At 46.8% G+C, this 17,125-nt stretch overlaps 1 protein-coding gene across 3 annotated transcripts in view; it reads right to left on the reverse strand.

Moving 5' to 3' along the window:
- SDHAF3 (succinate dehydrogenase complex assembly factor 3) overlaps window positions 1-17,125 on the reverse strand; it is a 110,878-nt gene that overhangs the window by 66,638 nt on the left and 27,115 nt on the right. The gene's annotated exons all lie outside the window — the stretch shown is intronic.

Below are 17,125 nucleotides of genomic sequence, written 5' to 3' on the forward strand. Positions count from 1 at the left end.
GAAACCCAATTTGAGGCTCAAAACACTCCTGTTTTCAGGAAGTGCAGAATCGACCTAGTTGAATTTCCTTCGAGGAGCCTTTCTGGCCTTACCCACGCAACATATTTTCACCACATGTGGTGATGACGTTGTGCGGTCACCTCCTTCCTGGCTTTGACCAAGGTAGGTATGACCTCTTATGGAATGCCTTTTTCCCTTCAGGATCCGGTATTCAACCGCCATGCCGTCAAACGCAGCCGCGGTAATTCTTGGAAAAGACATGGTACTTGCTGAAGCAAGTCCCTTCTTAGCTCCCCAGGCCCTTAGTCCTCTGTGAGCATCTCTTGAAGCTCCGGGTACCAAGTCCCTCTTGGCCCATCCGGAGCCACTAGTATAGTTCATACTCCTCTATGTCTTATAATTCTCAATACCTTGGTTATGAGAAACAGAGGAGGGAACACATACACTGACTGGTACACCCACGGTGTTACCAGAACATCCACAGCTATCGCCTGAAGGTCTCATGACCTGGCGGAATACCTGTCCCGTTTTTCGGGCGGGACGCCATCATGTCCACCTTTGGTCTTTGCCAACGGTCCACATCATGCTGAAAAACTTCCCTATGAAGTTTCCACTCTCCCGGGTGGAGGTCATGCCTGCTGAGGAAGTCTGCTTCCCAGTCGTCCACTCCCGGAAAGAACACTGCTGACAGTGCTATCACATGATTTTCCGCCTAGCGAAAAATCCTTGCAGTTTTGTCACTGCCCTCTTGCTTCTTGTGCCGCCCTTTCTGTTTACGTGGGCGACTGCCGTGATGTTATCCCACTGGATCAATACCGGCTGACCTTGAAGCAGAGGTCTTGCTAAGTTTAGAGCCTTATAAATTTGCTCTAAGTTTATTTATGCAGAGAGAATTCTCCAGACTTAATCACACTTCCCTGGAAATTTTTTCCCTGTGTGACTGTTCTCCAGCCTCTCAGGCTGGCCTCCGTGGTCACCGGCATCCAATCCTGAATGCCAAATCTGCGGCCCTCTAGAAGATGAGCACTCTGTAATCACCACAGGAGAGACACCCTTGTCCTTGGATATAGGGTTATCCGCTGATGCATCTGAGGATGCGATCCGGACCATTTGTCCAGCAGATCCCACCGACGAGTTCTTGCGGGAAATCTGCCGAATGGAATTGCTTCGTAATAAGCCACCATTTTTACCAGGACTCTTGTGCAATGATGCACTGACACTTTTCCTGGTTTTAGGAGGATCCCGATTAGCTCGGATAACTCCCTGGCTTTCTCCACTGGGAGAAACACGTTTTTCTGGACTGTGTCCAGAATCATCCCTATGAACAGTAGACGTGTCATCGGAAAAAGCTGCGATTTTGGAATATTTAGAATCCACTCGTGCTGTCGTAGAACTACTTAAGATAGTGCTACTCCGACCTCCAACTGTTCTCTGGACCTTGCCCTTATCAGGAAAGCGTCCATGTTTCCTTTTAAGAAAAATCATCATTCCGGCCATTACCTTGGTAAAGACCCGGGGCGCCGTGGACAACCCAAACGGCAGCGTCTGAACTGATAGTGACAGTTCTGTACCAGGAACCTGAAGTACCCTTGGTGAGAAGGGCAAATTTGGACCTGTAGGTAAGCGTCCCTGATATCCAGTGACACCATATCGTCCCCTTCTTCCTGGTTTGCTATCACTGCTCTGAGTGACTCCATCTTGATTTGAACGCTTGTATGTAAGTGTTCAAATATTTCAGATCTCACCGAGCCGTCTGGCTTCGGTACCACAATATAGTGTGGAATACTACCCCCTTCCATGTTGTAAGAGGGGTACTTTGATTATCACCTGCTGGGAATACAGCCTGTGAATTGTGTGAGGGGAAGATGTCTCGAATTTCCAATGTACACCTGGGATACTACATGTAGGATCCCGGAGCTCCCTTGCGAGTGAGCCCCCTGCGTACTGAAACTCTTGAGATGACCCCCTACCGCACCTGAGTCCGCTTGTACGGCCCCAGCGTTATGCTGCGGACTTGGCAGAAGCTGTGAGGGGCTTCTGTTCCTGGGAATGGGCTGCTTGCTGCAGTCTTCTTCCCTTTCCTCTACCCCTGGGCAGATATGACTGGCCTTTGCCCGCCTGCCCGTATGGGGACGAAAGGACTGAGACTGAAAAGACTGTGTCCTTTTTTGCCGATATGTGATTCGGGGTAACAAAAGGTGGATTTTTCAGCTGTTGCCATGGCCACCAGGTCCGATGGACCGCCCCTTTATACGGCAATACTTCCACATGCCGTCTGGAATCTGCCTCACCTGACCACTGTCGTGTCTTCGTCTGGCAGATATGTACATCACATTTACTCTTGATGCCAGAATGTAAATATCCCTCTGCGCATCACGCATATATAGAAATGCATCCTTAAAATGCTCTATAGTCAATAAAATCTTGTCCCTGTCAAGGGTATCAAAATTTTCAGTCAGGAAATCCGACCAAGCCCCCTCAGCGCTGCACCTCCAGGCTGAGGCGATTGCTGGTCGTAGTATAACACCAGTATGTGTGTATATACTGTCATGATATTTTTCAGCTTCCTATCAGCTGGCTTCTTGAGGGCGGCCGTATCTAGAGACGGTAACGCCCTGTTTTTATAAGCGTGTGAGCGCCTTATCCACCCTAAGGTGTGTTTCCCAACTCGCCCTTACTTCTGGCGGGAAAGGGTATACCGCCCATAACTTTCTATCGGAGGAACCCCACGTATCATCACACACTTCATTTAATTTATCTGATTCAGGCAAAACTACAAGTAGTTTATTCACCCCCTACAAAATACCCTTATTTGTGGTACTTGTAGTATCAGAAATATGTAACAGCTCCTTCATTGCCCTTAACATGTAACTCGTGGCCCTAAAGGAAAATTACGTATGTTTCTTCACCGTCGACACTGGGGTCAGTGTCCATGTCTGTGTCTGTCGACCGACTGAGGTAAATGGGCGTTTTTACAAGCCCCTGACGGTGTCTGAGACGCCTGGACCGGTACTAATTTGTCCGCCGGCCATCTCATGTCGTCAACCGTCTTGCAGCGTGTTGACATTATCACGTAATTCCATAAGTAGACCATCCATTCCGGTGTCGACTCCCTAGAGAGTGACATCAACATTACAGGCAATGTGCTCCGCCTCCTCACCAACATTTTCCTCATACATGTCGACACACACGTACCGACATACAGCACACACACAGGGAATGCTCTGATAGAGGACAGGACCCACTAGCCCTTTGGGGAGACAGAGGGAGAGTTTGCCAGCACACACCAAAAGCGCTATAATGTATATAACAACCCTAGAAGGTGTTGTTTCTATATATGCGCTCTTAATATATAATTATATCGCCAATTTATGCCCCCCTTCTCTTTTAACCCTGTTTCTGTAGTGCAGTGCAGGGGAGAGTGGGAGCCTTCCTCACCAGCGGAGCTGATCAGGAAAATGGCGCCGTGTGCTGAGGAGAATAAGCTCCGCCCCCTTTTCGGCGGGCTTTTCCTCCCGGTTTTTTAATAACTGGCCTGGGTTAAAATACATACATATAGCCTTAATGGCTATATGTGATGTATTTATTTGCCAAATAGGTATTTATATTGCTGCCCAGGGCGCCCCCAGCAGCGCCCTGCACCCTCCGTGACCGTGTCAGTGAGCCGTGTGACAACAATGGCGCACAGCTGCAGTGCTGTGCGCTACCTCTCTGAAGACTGTGAAGTCTTCTGCCGCCTGTTTCCGGACCTCCGTTCCGCCGTCTTTCTTCAGCGTCTGTAAGGGGGATCGGCGGCGCGGCTCCGGGACGAACCCCAGGCTGACCTGTGTTCCGACTCCCTCTGGAGCTCAGTGTCCAGTAGCCTAAAACTTCAATCCTCCTGCACGCAGGTGAGTTGCAAGTCTCTCCCCTAAGTCCCTCGTTGCAGTGATCCTGTCGCCAGCAGGAATCACTGATTAGAAACCTAAAAAAAAACTTTACTAAACAGCTCCTTAAGAGAGCCATCCAGTTTGCACCCTTCTCGGACGGGCACAAAAACCTAACTGAGGCTTGGAGGAGGGTCATAGGGGGAGGAGCCAGTACACACCATGTGACCTAAAAAGCTTTTTAGATGTGCCCTGTCTCCTGCGGAGCCCGCTATTCCCCATGGTCCTGACGGAGTCCCCAGCATCCACTAGGACGTTAGAGAAAAATATTGGCTAAAATTACCTTCAGGCTGTGTGTATAAGGTGTATATGAACCATAAATGCATTCTGTGCTTAGACTTGGGTCCCATCACCATGATATCCCATTATGGTATGCAATTATTCCAAAATACGGAATAATCCGATATCCAAAATACCTCTGGTACCAAGCATTTTGGATAAGGGATACTCAACCTGTATATACACACACACATCAGATGTATGTGGGTAGAAAACGATGTATAGTAGTAGCAACATTTGGTAAATGATCATTGGTGGCCTAAACGTAATTCCCACCATTCAAGCTCTCTCAATACATTTCTGCCCATGAAGCGACTCCTTTATCCTTTCAGCAAAATTCGGAGAAAGTCTTTAAAAAAATCAATAATGGTAAGGAAAAAAACAAAAAGGAAAGGAATCGATGGATTAGCGTTTAATAACAGCCCACACTTTGGACAGTAGCTTACAAGAGACAATAATACTGAATTGCAGGCTCCAGGCATTACATGGAATAATATATACACATCGGAGGCGTTTTTCCAGTTTTGTTCGTGATAAACAAAGGTAGTGGCTATACAAAGGAGATATAGCAGCTTTGTGTTTCTCTACTTTAAAGGTCACGGTATAATGAAACAGTAGGAAGACGTTTGCTGAATTTTATCCATGCTGGAACCATACTTTGGAAACACAATATATGTTTCCACCTCCATAAACATATTGTTTCTTACTTACTGCAAGCTTCAGTAAGAAGATGGCTATAATCTATTGGAACCTATCCCACAGCCGCAGAAACTCTTTTTTTTTTTTTTACATTATAGGGAAATATTAAGCTGTTTATAAGCAAAGTTTGGGCCTAATTCAGCTTGGATCGCTATTGAGACAGAAACTGCGATTTTCCCAATCCTGCTTCTGCTAAAAATCGCATGTGAAGAGCCGCCCAATAAGGTAAAAGACGCCCACGCATGCAAACGCAAAAATGTGTATGCAATCGCAGAATTGCAGCTGACCCAGGGCTACTCAGAATAATGAGAATGCGGTTGCACTGGCGCCATGTTTTTTGTTGCAATTCACTGCAACTGACGTCAGATACTCGCCCCGAAAACGGCCATGATCCGCCTGTGTTTTTCCAACCACTTCCCACAAACGCCATGTTAACTCCCACAAGCGGTCACTACCTGTCAATCAAATTGCGATCACAATTTTGTCTTTGCGCCCGCGCAGTCTGACAATAATTCACCCGATTTGCAATTTTGCAACTGAAGCTGAATTAGGCCCTTTGTTACTTTTTAGACATTTTTCAAAAGACCTACAGTATGGACACTTTCCTCATTAACGGTATCATACGGACACTGTTCCCGGTTTAGAAGCGCTTATACCTATTTTTTACAGCGTTTATTGCAGCAAAAAACATCCAGATTGTAATGAAAGCATAAATAACTCCTTGTGACAGCGTCTTCTGCTCGTAGACTGCATTTCAGTAGGAGAACATCTGTCTTGGGGGCTCTGGACACTACTTCATAATGCTGTCGGCTTTTTTCAAACCGTTGGATTACACAGATTGTTCTTAAGGGGACATTTATCAAAACTTTGAGAGAGATAAAGTGGAGAGAGATATAATAAGATTTTACTCACCGGTAAATCTATTTCTCGTAGTCCGTAGTGGATGCTGGGGACTCCGTAAGGACCATGGGGAATAGACGGGCTCCGCAGGAGACTGGGCACTCTATAAGAAAGATTTGGTACTATCTGGTGTGCACTGGCTCCTCCCTCTATGCCCCTCCTCCAGACCTCAGTTAGGATACTGTGCCCGGAAGAGCTGACACAATAAGGAAGGATTTTGAATCCCGGGTAAGACTGATACCAGCCACACCAATCACACCGTATAACTTGTGATACTATACCCAGTTAACAGTATGAAATATAACTGAGCCTCTCAACAGATGGCTCAACAATAACCCTTTAGTTAGGCAATAACTATATACAAGTATTGCAGACAATCCGCACTTGGGATGGGCGCCCAGCATCCACTACGGACTACGAGAAATAGATTTACCGGTGAGAAAAATCTTATTTTCTCTAACGTCCTAGTGGATGCTGGGGACTCCGTAAGGACCATGGGGATTATACCAAGTTCCCAAACGGGCGGGAGAGTGTGGATGACTCTGCAGCACCAAATGAGAGAACTCCAGGTCCTCCTCAGCCAGGGTATCAAATTTGTAGAATTTTGCAAACGTGTTTGCCCCTGACCAAGTAGCAGCTCGGCAAAGTTGTAAAGCCGAGACCCCTCGGGCAGCCGCCCAAGATGAGCGCACCTTCCGTGTGGAATGGGCTTTTACAGATTTAGGCTGCGGTAAGCCTACCGCAGAATGCGCCAGCTGAATAGTGCTACAAATCCAGCGCGCAATAGACTGCTTAGAAGCAGGAGCACCTATCTTGTTGGGTGCGTACAGGACAAAAAGCGAGTCAGTCTTTCTGACTCCAGCCGTCCTGGAAACATAAAGTTTCAGGGCCCTGACTACATCCAGTAACTTGGAATCTTCCAAGTCCCCAGTAGCCGCAGGCACCACAATAGGTTGGTTCAAGTGAAAAGCAGATACCACCTTAGGGAGAAACTGGGGACGAGTCCTCAATTCTGCCCTATCCATATGAAAAATCAGATAAGGGCTTTTACAAGACAAAGCCGCCAATTCTGACACACGCCTGGCCGAAGCCAAGGCCAACAACATGACCACTTTCCACGTGAGATACTTCAGATCCACAGTTTTAAGTGGTTCAAACCAATGTGATTTTAGGAAACTCAACACCACATTGAGATCCCAAGGTGCCACGGGAGGCACAAAAGGGGGCTGAATATGAAGCACTCCCTTTACAAAAGTCTGAACTTCAGGCAGTGAAGCCAGTTCTTTCTGGAAGAAAATCGACAGGGCCGAAATCTGGACTTTAATGGAACCCAATTTTAGGCCCATAGTCACTCCCGACTGTAGGAAGTGTAGAAAGCGACCCAGCTGAAATTCCTCTGTTGGGGCCTTCCTGGCCTCACACCACGCAACATATCTTCGCCAAATACGGTGATAATGGTTCGCGGTTACTTCTTTCCTGGCTTTTATTAGCGTAGGAATGACTTCCTCCGGAATGCCCTTTTCCTTTAGGATCCGGAATTCAACCGCCATGCCGTCAAACGCAGCCGCGGTAAGTCTTGGAACAGACAGGGCCCCTGCTGCAGCAGATCCTGTCTGAGCGGTAGAGGCCATGGGTCCTCTGATATCATTTCTTGAAGTTCCGGGTACCAAGCCCTTCTTGGCCAATCCGGAACCACGAGTATCGTTCTTACTCCTCGCCTTCTTATTATTCTCAGTACCTTTGGTATGAGAGGCAGAGGAGGGAACACATAAACCGACTGGTACACCCACGGTGTCACTAGAGCGTCCACAGCTATCGCCTGAGGGTCCCTTGACCTGGCGCAATATCTCTTTAGCTTTTTGTTGAGGCGGGATGCCATCATGTCCACCTGTGGCCTTTCCCAACGGTTTACCAACAGTAGGAAGACTTCTGGATGAAGTCCCCACTCTCCCGGGTGTAGGTCGTGTCTGCTGAGGAAGTCTGCTTCCCAGTTGTCCACTCCCGGAATGAACACTGCTGACAGTGCTAGTACGTGATTTTCCGCCCATCGGAGAATCCTTGTGGCTTCCGCCATTGCCATCCTGCTTCTTGTGCCGCCCTGTCGGTTCACATGGGCGACTGCCGTGATGTTGTCTGACTGGATCAGTACCGGCTGGTTTTGAAGCAGGGGTCTTGCCTGACTTAGGGCATTGTAAATGGCCCTTAGTTCCAGAATATTTATGTGTAGGGAAGTCTCCTGACTTGACCATAGTCCTTGGAAGTTTCTTCCCTGTGTGACTGCTCCCCAGCCTCGAAGGCTGGCATCCGTGGTCACCAGGACCCAGTTCTGTATGCCGAATCTGCGGCCCTCTAGAAGATGAGCACTCTGCAGCCACCACAGTAGAGACACCCTGGTCCTTGGAGACAGGGTTATCATTTGATGCATCTGAAGATGCGATCCCGACCACTTGTCCAAGAGGTCCCACTGGAAGGTCCTCGCATGGAACCTGCCGAATGGAATTGCTTCGTATGAAGCCACCATTTTTCCCAGGACTCGTGTGCAGCGATGCACCGATACCCGTTTTGGTTTTAGGAGGTCTCTGACTAGAGATGACAGCTCCTTGGCTTTCTCCTGCGGGAGAAACACTTTTTTCAGTTCTGTGTCCAAAATCATCCCCAGGAACAGTAAGCGAGTGGAAGGAACCAGCTGTGACTTTGGAATGTTCAGAATCCAGCCATGCTGTTGTAGCACTTCCTTAGATAGTGCTACTCCGACCAGTAACTGCTCCCTGGACCTCGCCTTTATAAGGAGATCGTCCAAGTATGGGATAATTAAAACTCCCTTTTTTCGAAGGAGTATCATCATTTCTGCCATTACCTTGGTAAACACCCTCGGTGCCGTGGACAGTCCAAACGGTAGTGTCTGGAATTGGTAATGGCAATCCTGTACCACAAATCTGAGGTACTCCTGGTGAGGAAGGTAAATAGGGACATGCAGGTAAGCATCCTTGATGTCCAGGGATACCATGTAATCCCCCTCGTCCAGGCTTGCAATAACCGCCCTGAGCGATTCCATCTTGAACTTGAATTTTGTTATGTAAGTGTTCAAGGATTTCAAATTTAAAATGGGTCTCACCGAACCGTCTGGTTTCGGTACCACAAACAGTGTGGAATAGTAGCCCCGGCCTTGTTGAAGTAGGGGTACCTTGACTATCACCTGCTGGGAATACAGCTTGTGAATGGCCTCTAGCACAGCCTCCCTGCCCGATGGAGTCGTCGGTAAGGCTGATTTGAGGAAACGGCGGGGGGGCGGCGCCTCGAATTCCAGCTTGTACCCCTGAGATACTACTTGAAGGATCCAGGGATCCACCCGTGAGCGAGCCCACTGATCGCTGAAAATCTTGAGGCGGCCCCCCACCGTACCTGGCTCCGCCTGTGGAGCCCCACCGTCATGCGGCGGATTTGGAAGAAGCAGGGGAGGACTTTTGCTCCTGGGAACCTGCTGTGTGTTGCAGCTTTTCCCCCCTTCCTCTGCCTCTAGACAGAAAGGACCCGCCTTTTCCGCGCCTGTTTTTCTGGGGTCGAAAGGACTGTACTTGGTAATACGGTGCTTTCTTAGGCTGTGAGGGGACATGGGGCAAAAATGCAGACTTCCCAGCCGTTGCTGTGGAAACAAGGTCTGAGAGACCGTCCCCGAATAACTCCTCACCCTTATAAGGCAAAACTTCCATGTGCCTTTTAGAATCTGCATCTCCTGTCCACTGCCGAGTCCATAAACCTCTCCTAGCAGAAATGGACAAAGCACTTATTCTAGATGCCAGCAGGCAGATCTCCCTCTGTGCATCTCTCATGTATAAGACCGAGTCTTTTATATGCTCTATGGTTAGCAATATAGTGTCTCTGTCTAGGGTGTCAATATTTTCCGACAGGGAATCTGACCAAGCAGCAGCAGCACTGCACATCCAGGCTGAGGCAATAGCTGGTCTCAGTATAACACCAGTGTGTGTGTAAATAGATTTTAGGATAGCCTCCTGCTTTCTATCAGCAGGTTCCTTTAGGGCGGCCGTATCCGGAGACGGTAGTGCCACCTTTTTAGACAAACGTGTGAGCGCTTTATCCACCCTAGGGGGAGTTTCCCAACGTGACCTATCCTCTGGCGAGAAAGGGAACGCCATTAGTAATTTTTTTGAAATCACCAATTTTTTATCGGGGAAAGCCCACGCTTCTTCACACACCTCATTCAATTCCTCAGATGGGGGAAAAACTATAGGTAGTTTTTTCTCCCCAAACATAATACCCTTCTTTGAGGTACCCGGGTTTATATCAGTAAGGTGTAATACCTCTTTCATTGCCTCAATCATGCCACAAATGGCCCTAGTGGACATTAAATTTGACTCATCGTCGTCGACACTTGCATCAGTATCCGTGTCGACATCTGTGTCTGCCATCTGAGGTAGTGGTCGTTTCAGGGCCCCCGACGGCCTTTGAATCGTCTGGGCAGGCACGAGCTGAGAAGCCGGCTGTCCCGCATTTGGCATGTCGTCAAATTTTTTTATGTAAGGAGTCGACACTTGCACGTAATTCCTTCCATAAATCCATCCACTCAGGTGTCTGCCCCGCAGGGGGTGACATCACATTAATAGGCATCTGCTCCGCCTCCACATAAGTCTCCTCATCAAACATGTCGACACAGCCGTACCGACACACCGCACACACACACACAGGGAATGCTCTTACAAGGAGACAGGACCCCACAAAAGCCCTTTGGGGAGACAGAGAGAAAGTATGCCAGCACACACCAGAGCGCTATAATAATACAGGGACTAACTGAATTATGACCCTTTATAGCTGCTTATTATATTAAACTGCGCCCAAATTTAGTGCCCCCCTCTCTTTTTTACCCTTTCCGTAGTGTAGACTGCAGGGGAGAGTCAGGGAGCTTCCTTCCAGCGGAACTGTGAGGGTATAATGGCGCCAGTGTGCTGAGGGAGAAGGCTCCGCCCCTTTTTCGGCGGCCTTTCTCCCGCTTTTTTCTGTATTCTGGCAGGGGCAATTACCACATATATAGCCTCTGGGACTATATATTGTGGTTATTTTGCCAGCCAAGGTGATATTATTGCTGCTCAGGGCGCCCCCCCCCAGCGCCCTGCACCCTCAGTGACCGGAGTGTGAAGTGTGTATGAGGAGCAATGGCGCACAGCTGCAGTGCTGTGCGCTACCTTGGTGAAGACTGAAGTCTTCTGCCGCCGATTTTCCGGACCATCTTCATGCTTCTGGCTCTGTAAGGGGGACGGCGGCGCGGCTCCGGGAACGAACACCAAGGACGAGTCCTGCGGTCGATCCCTCTGGAGCTAATGGTGTCCAGTAGCCTAAGAAGCCCAAGCTAGCTGCAAGCAGGTAGGTTCGCTTCTTCTCCCCTTAGTCCCTCGATGCAGTGAGCCTGTTGCCAGCAGGTCTCACTGTAAAATAAAAAACCTAATTTAAACTTTCTTTCTAGCAGCTCAGGAGAGCTCCTAGTATGCAACCAGCTCGGGCCGGGCACAGAAATCTAACTGAGGTCTGGAGGAGGGGCATAGAGGGAGGAGCCAGTGCACACCAGATAGTACCAAATCTTTCTTATAGAGTGCCCAGTCTCCTGCGGAGCCCGTCTATTCCCCATGGTCCTTACGGAGTCCCCAGCATCCACTAGGACGTTAGAGAAAAGGGGTCTATTTACTAAGCCTTGGATGGAAATAAAGTGGGCGGAGATAAAGTACCAGCCAATCAGCTCCTAACTGTCATTTTTCCAACAGAGTATGTAACATGGCAGCTAGGAGCTGATTGGCTGGTACTCTCTCTCTCTCCAAGTTTTGATAAGCTCTTAAAGTACATTTTCCAACTCATAATTACTTATTTGTCTGCGGATTAAAAAAAATAAAAAATAACTGCATAACTATTAAAACCTTGTGCTATGTATAGAAATGTAACTCTTGGGAGAAAGTTATTATTATTATTGTATTTATTAACAGTTTCTTATATAGCGCAGCAAATTCTGTTGCGCTTTACAATTGGAAATAACAATGATAAACTGGGTAATAACAAACAGTTATAGAGGTAGGAGGACGGCCCTGCTCGCAAGCTTACAATCTATAGGGAAATAGGCATGTGTACACAAGGAAGGGTGCTATCTATTGCATAGTTGTCCACCAGATTGCAAAGGTTCTTGGTGGGCTGTATGATATGGTCATACAGCAATGATGAACCGGGTTTCGAGAGGAAGGGAAAGTGAAGAATGAGAAGACGTGTGAGGATATGTGTGGACTGTGCAGAGTGGATGCAATTTGATAGGAAGGTTTATGAAAGTTATGTGGGCGGTTCTGGAATTTGATACGCTTGCCTGAAGAGGTGAGTTTTCAGGGAACGCTTGAAGATTTGGAGACTAGAGGAGAGTCTTCTTGTGTGTGGTAGGGAAAGTTCACCTTTCAGCAGGACTATGATTCAAAGCACAAGCCAAAGCAACACTGACGTGGTTGAACAATTAAAAGGTGAATGTTCTACAATGACTAGGTCAGATTTCGATCCAATTTAGAATCTGTGGCATTATTGGAAAAGTGCCGTCCACAAGCATCAGCCAACCAACCTGAACACCCCTGGATGGACGAATGGGCAAAATTCACTCCTAAGCAGTGTGAAAACCTGGTAGAAACTTATGGTGTGTACACACGGTGAGATATTTTCTTACGATTTTGACTGTATAGTCAAAATCGTAAGAAAAGTTAGTGCAGATCACAAGGTGAAAGTCACCTTGCGATCTCGATTCGATGCTGATAGATAGACTGTGAAGGCAGTGTCAATTTTGACTATCTCTATAGAAGAGATAGTCAAAATTGACACTTAGCACATAGTCAGTATCGCAAGCACACTCATTATGTGCTTGCGATGCCGACCTAGCCCCTGTCGCATAGTGAGAATCGGGTATAGCCCGAATCTCACCGTGTGTATGGGCCGTTACAGAGGTTCCCTCACACATCTTTGTTGAAAAGGGCGGAATGCCACGCCACTGGCAGTCCTCTGTTCTGCTACAATTCACGGGTGCTGTGTACTACCTTCGTAGCGGACGTTCACCTCTCACATCAGTGGCACGTGGTGCTCCACAGTTTCCACGACGGTTATTCGCAGTGGTGCCATTTGTCCAGTCACGTTACACCTTCACAGCAGTAGCACGCGAACAGGTCACAAACTGCGCTGTTTCAGAAACACTGCCACCCTTGGCCCAAAAAACGATAATCATCCCTTTTTGCAACTCAGATAAATCGCCCCTTTTACCCATGACAGCAACGAGATATATGTGTGCAGACGGCCTATCACACATCTTATATGAACAATAAGCCAGCGCACGACGTGACGTACTTCACAGGTTACGCGCTGCCGATGTCAAATGTAGGAGGAGGTCATAATAATGTGACTTGACCGTGTATATTTAGTATTCACACTAGGCTGTTTTAGCATGGTGCCGCGCCCTGCCCGATTTAGGCATTAGGCGAGGGTTAGGTGTAGGCATTAGGACCAGGCACAGGGCAGGTATACTCACTGGAACCATACCATACTACACACATGTAGTACATCTTCTAGACCAGCTTGTCGAGGGTCGTATTTATACGTGATTGCACACAATGATATATCTATGTCTCCTGTCATTGTACCCAGGACAATCCAAGCCTTTGTCACGTGAAGATTTAATTCCCAACGACAAGTTTCCTACGACAACCTCTCCGTGCCTCCTGCCTATATCATCAGACATGGAAAAATATGTCCGTTCTTATTCTTTCATACTGCCGTGGGCACCCGAGCATCTGGGTGGTGCAATTATACATCTACAGTAGCGACCCTCTTGCCATAGGGGGGGTGGGGGGGGTCCCAGCTTTCTGCTTCACATTATGTGGTCCCTACATTATTACAGAGAACCTGATGGAGCTCAACCATTACATGACAGCAAGCTCATTAAGTAATACACTTATCCCGGCTCTCGTACGGGGAAAATTGCTAAATGAGACCACTTCATATTTCTCTATGATCATCCTGCTTGATGTACGATGCTGCAATTTTCTGATAGAATAGAAGAGGGATCGTACTTGCCCAGATCAGAACTTCTAAGGGAATGCTGCACAACAAGAACATCTTCATGGCATATAATCTACAGACCACCAGGTATAAGCAGCACAGATAGGGGAACTTCTGCACACAGGACCATGACCATCGACCCTTTACCCATATTATCACTGAGGCTCTATATGGCCGGAGCAATTTTCAGATGGCTGCGACTATAATGTTTTATTATTACTATGCATTACTTGAGCTCAGCAAAGTGAATTTTATGTGTTTCTTGGACTAAAAGTTTTCTTTAGTAGTAAATGGGAGTAAATATTATATTTAATTACACGTAATCATGGTTTTGACCTTTGCCCATTTTTTTAAATTTATGTTTAAATTCCCAATCCTACAAAAGTTTTTATGTAGCTGATATTTATTTACACTAAGGCGATATAAGGGGAAATGTTGTATAGTGCGGTTTTAGGCGGCTAAAATTCCCCGCAAATTTTGGCAAACGGACGGCGAGTTTGGGCGCCAAACCACAGCAAATTGGAGGGTACTAATCAGGGGCATTTTAAGAGGAGGGGGCCGTGTGCACTCCCTGTGCGGGCCCGCCATGTTACTGGCAACAATTCTTTATTGCACATGCTCAGGTCTCCGGAAACATGGCGCCCGCCACATTCCCTGAGACAAGTCTCCACTGTGCATGCGCAAATCACCGGGAAAATGGCCGTTGCGTCATTTTCCGAGTGATTTCTACAGCAGCAGTAGTGCCAATGCAGGACTCCAGAGAGGACCCATTATAGATACCCCCATAGTTTTAGTGCAAATCACTAGTTATGTGCGTCGATTTGTGACGAGTCTGAAAGGCCAAAACCACAGCCAACTCTAGACGTTAACGGGATCTTTGGACGGGAACCACCAGAAGTTTTATCTTCATAGAGGACTGAACAGAGCGGTGGAGTCCGGAACTTAACCAAGCTTTCATTCTGTTTTGCTCCATAACACAATATTTCTGGTAGGAAATCAAACCTCCACCTTTTATTGTTATATTCTGTTCTCACATTCTATGCTTGTAAATGCACTACAATAAAATACATTATTTATTTTGTATATACAACGTTGCACTAGATGTATTTTTTTATGTTTTATCATTTTACCTAATAACCTTATTGTGAATAGTGGACTAAATTTTCCTAAAAGTAGGAGTATTCAATTCCGACCGAATAGCCTATTGTGGAATACTAGGACTTTGGGGTTTTATGTGTTACCATCTCAAAAAAGTTTTTCTCAATGATGTATTTATTGGAATACGTATGTAATCTCGGCGGGCTGGATGACGGCTCTCAGTATCCCGACAGCGGCATCCTGGTCGCCAAAATGCCGGCAGTGGGGAGAACGCTACGAGTCCCCTTGCAGGCTCGCCACAGGATCTATTCCCACTCTATGGGACTCGTGGACACCCACGAGAGGGAATAGAGCGAGCCGGTATTCCGGCGTCGGTATCCTGACTGCCGCGATCCCGACAGCCAGCAAATTGATTGCCTCCCTATTTGTCAGTGAGGTTATTATACTATATCAGTTTTCTTGTGATGTTTAGTACAACGAAAGATATAGGACAAGAATACAGTGACAGATCTGAACAAGGGAAGTAAAAGTCTATTTAATATTTCACGTTATTAGCGGTAAGCAGTGTCACTATTTGTCACTTGTAATCTGCAGTGTTTGTTTTGTTTTGGGTCCACTGAAACTCTTTATATATTTATCACAAACGTTTACTATAATAAAGACCACTAGTAATCAGAAAATGTAAAAAAAAAAAAAAAAAAATTGGGATAAGGATTTGCAGCAAGTCGTGTTTGAAAATCCAACGACGACATGTAACAGCTACGGGTCACTGAATAAGTAGCTCATGCGTGGGGGAGCACAAAGGGAATTGAGTGACTTTGTTGCGTAAATTCTATTCTTAAAACAGGGAAAGGCGGCAATCCCTAGGACACGCTACAGAGCAGAAATGGGGAAATGCTTGTTATGAAATTGCGAACAAAAGACAAAATACCAAAGATGTGGCTATTTGGCAGAATAACAAAATAACTATTGCCAATTGCACTAAAAAAAAGCAGCTCCCGGCACGTAACAGGGACAATCAAGCAAAGGGACAAACACTGTTCTTTTGATGGATGAATCTGTTATTTCTTGAATATTTCTCTGTTGTTTCTTGATTTTTTGCATAGCATTTGACTTGTAATCAAGTAGCGTCGTTTATGGCCACGCATAATTCCACAGGATCAGAGAGCGCCATCTACTGTCATTCAACGGTAGTGCAAGCAGGCTACAAACAAGAAAACCAGCATCGATCTATTTTACTTAATATTATTTATCAGTATAGCACTAACACATTATGTAGCCCTTTGCAGAGAATATGTAATGATTCTCAGTAGTCTGTGCAGCAATGGAGCTTACAATCTAAATTCTCTACCATGCACACACAAAGTAGGGTACGTTTCACTCAAAGTACATTGACCAGGAATAGGGTGTGGGGAGAAAACGGAGCACGGAAACCAACGCAAAAATGCGGAGAACATAGAGACTCCACACAGTGCCTATAAGCTCTCTATACTGACACCAGAGCTGGACGTACAAAGGACAAGTTGGATGTACGTCAATTCATAGGGAGGTGAGTGACGCGGGCGTGGATCATTAGGTCGACTAGAATTAGTTCGACCCCTTATGGTTGACATGCAAAAAGTCAACAGGGTCAAATTCTCGACAGAGTCAATAGGTCAACATGGAAATATTGTCAACACAAGAAATGTTGACACAATTTTTTCAATTTGTTTTGGGGTGTCATTTTCTACATTTAAGTACATGTGACCCCAATTAGTGTAGTGCTTCGCTCGTCGCGCTCCGGGCAAGGTACCTCGCTGCTCTCGCCACAGGTTACTATTCCCAGTCGTAGTCCATGTGGGTGGTAAATAATGAAAAAGTTGCGAAAAATGAAGAAGAAAAAAATCAAATAAAATGTGTGTGGACCATTTGAGCCGGCACTGTCTACCTTTTATATGTCGACATTTTGACCACGTCAACCTTTTGTACCTGTTGACCGAATGGGGTCGATCTATTGACTGTCGACCTATCATCCGGAACCTGAGTTACGCTGGAGTTTGCAGAACTATAATCAATTCAATCAATGGAGTGAGGCTTATGGAACAGCCTGCAGGCTGCACAGTCCCCCCCTCCCCTCCCCCCCCCTCGCAGGCACCACCCAACTG

Source organism: Pseudophryne corroboree, chromosome 5 (genome assembly GCF_028390025.1).
Source record: "Pseudophryne corroboree isolate aPseCor3 chromosome 5, aPseCor3.hap2, whole genome shotgun sequence".
Taxonomy (NCBI): Eukaryota; Metazoa; Chordata; class Amphibia; order Anura; family Myobatrachidae; genus Pseudophryne; species Pseudophryne corroboree.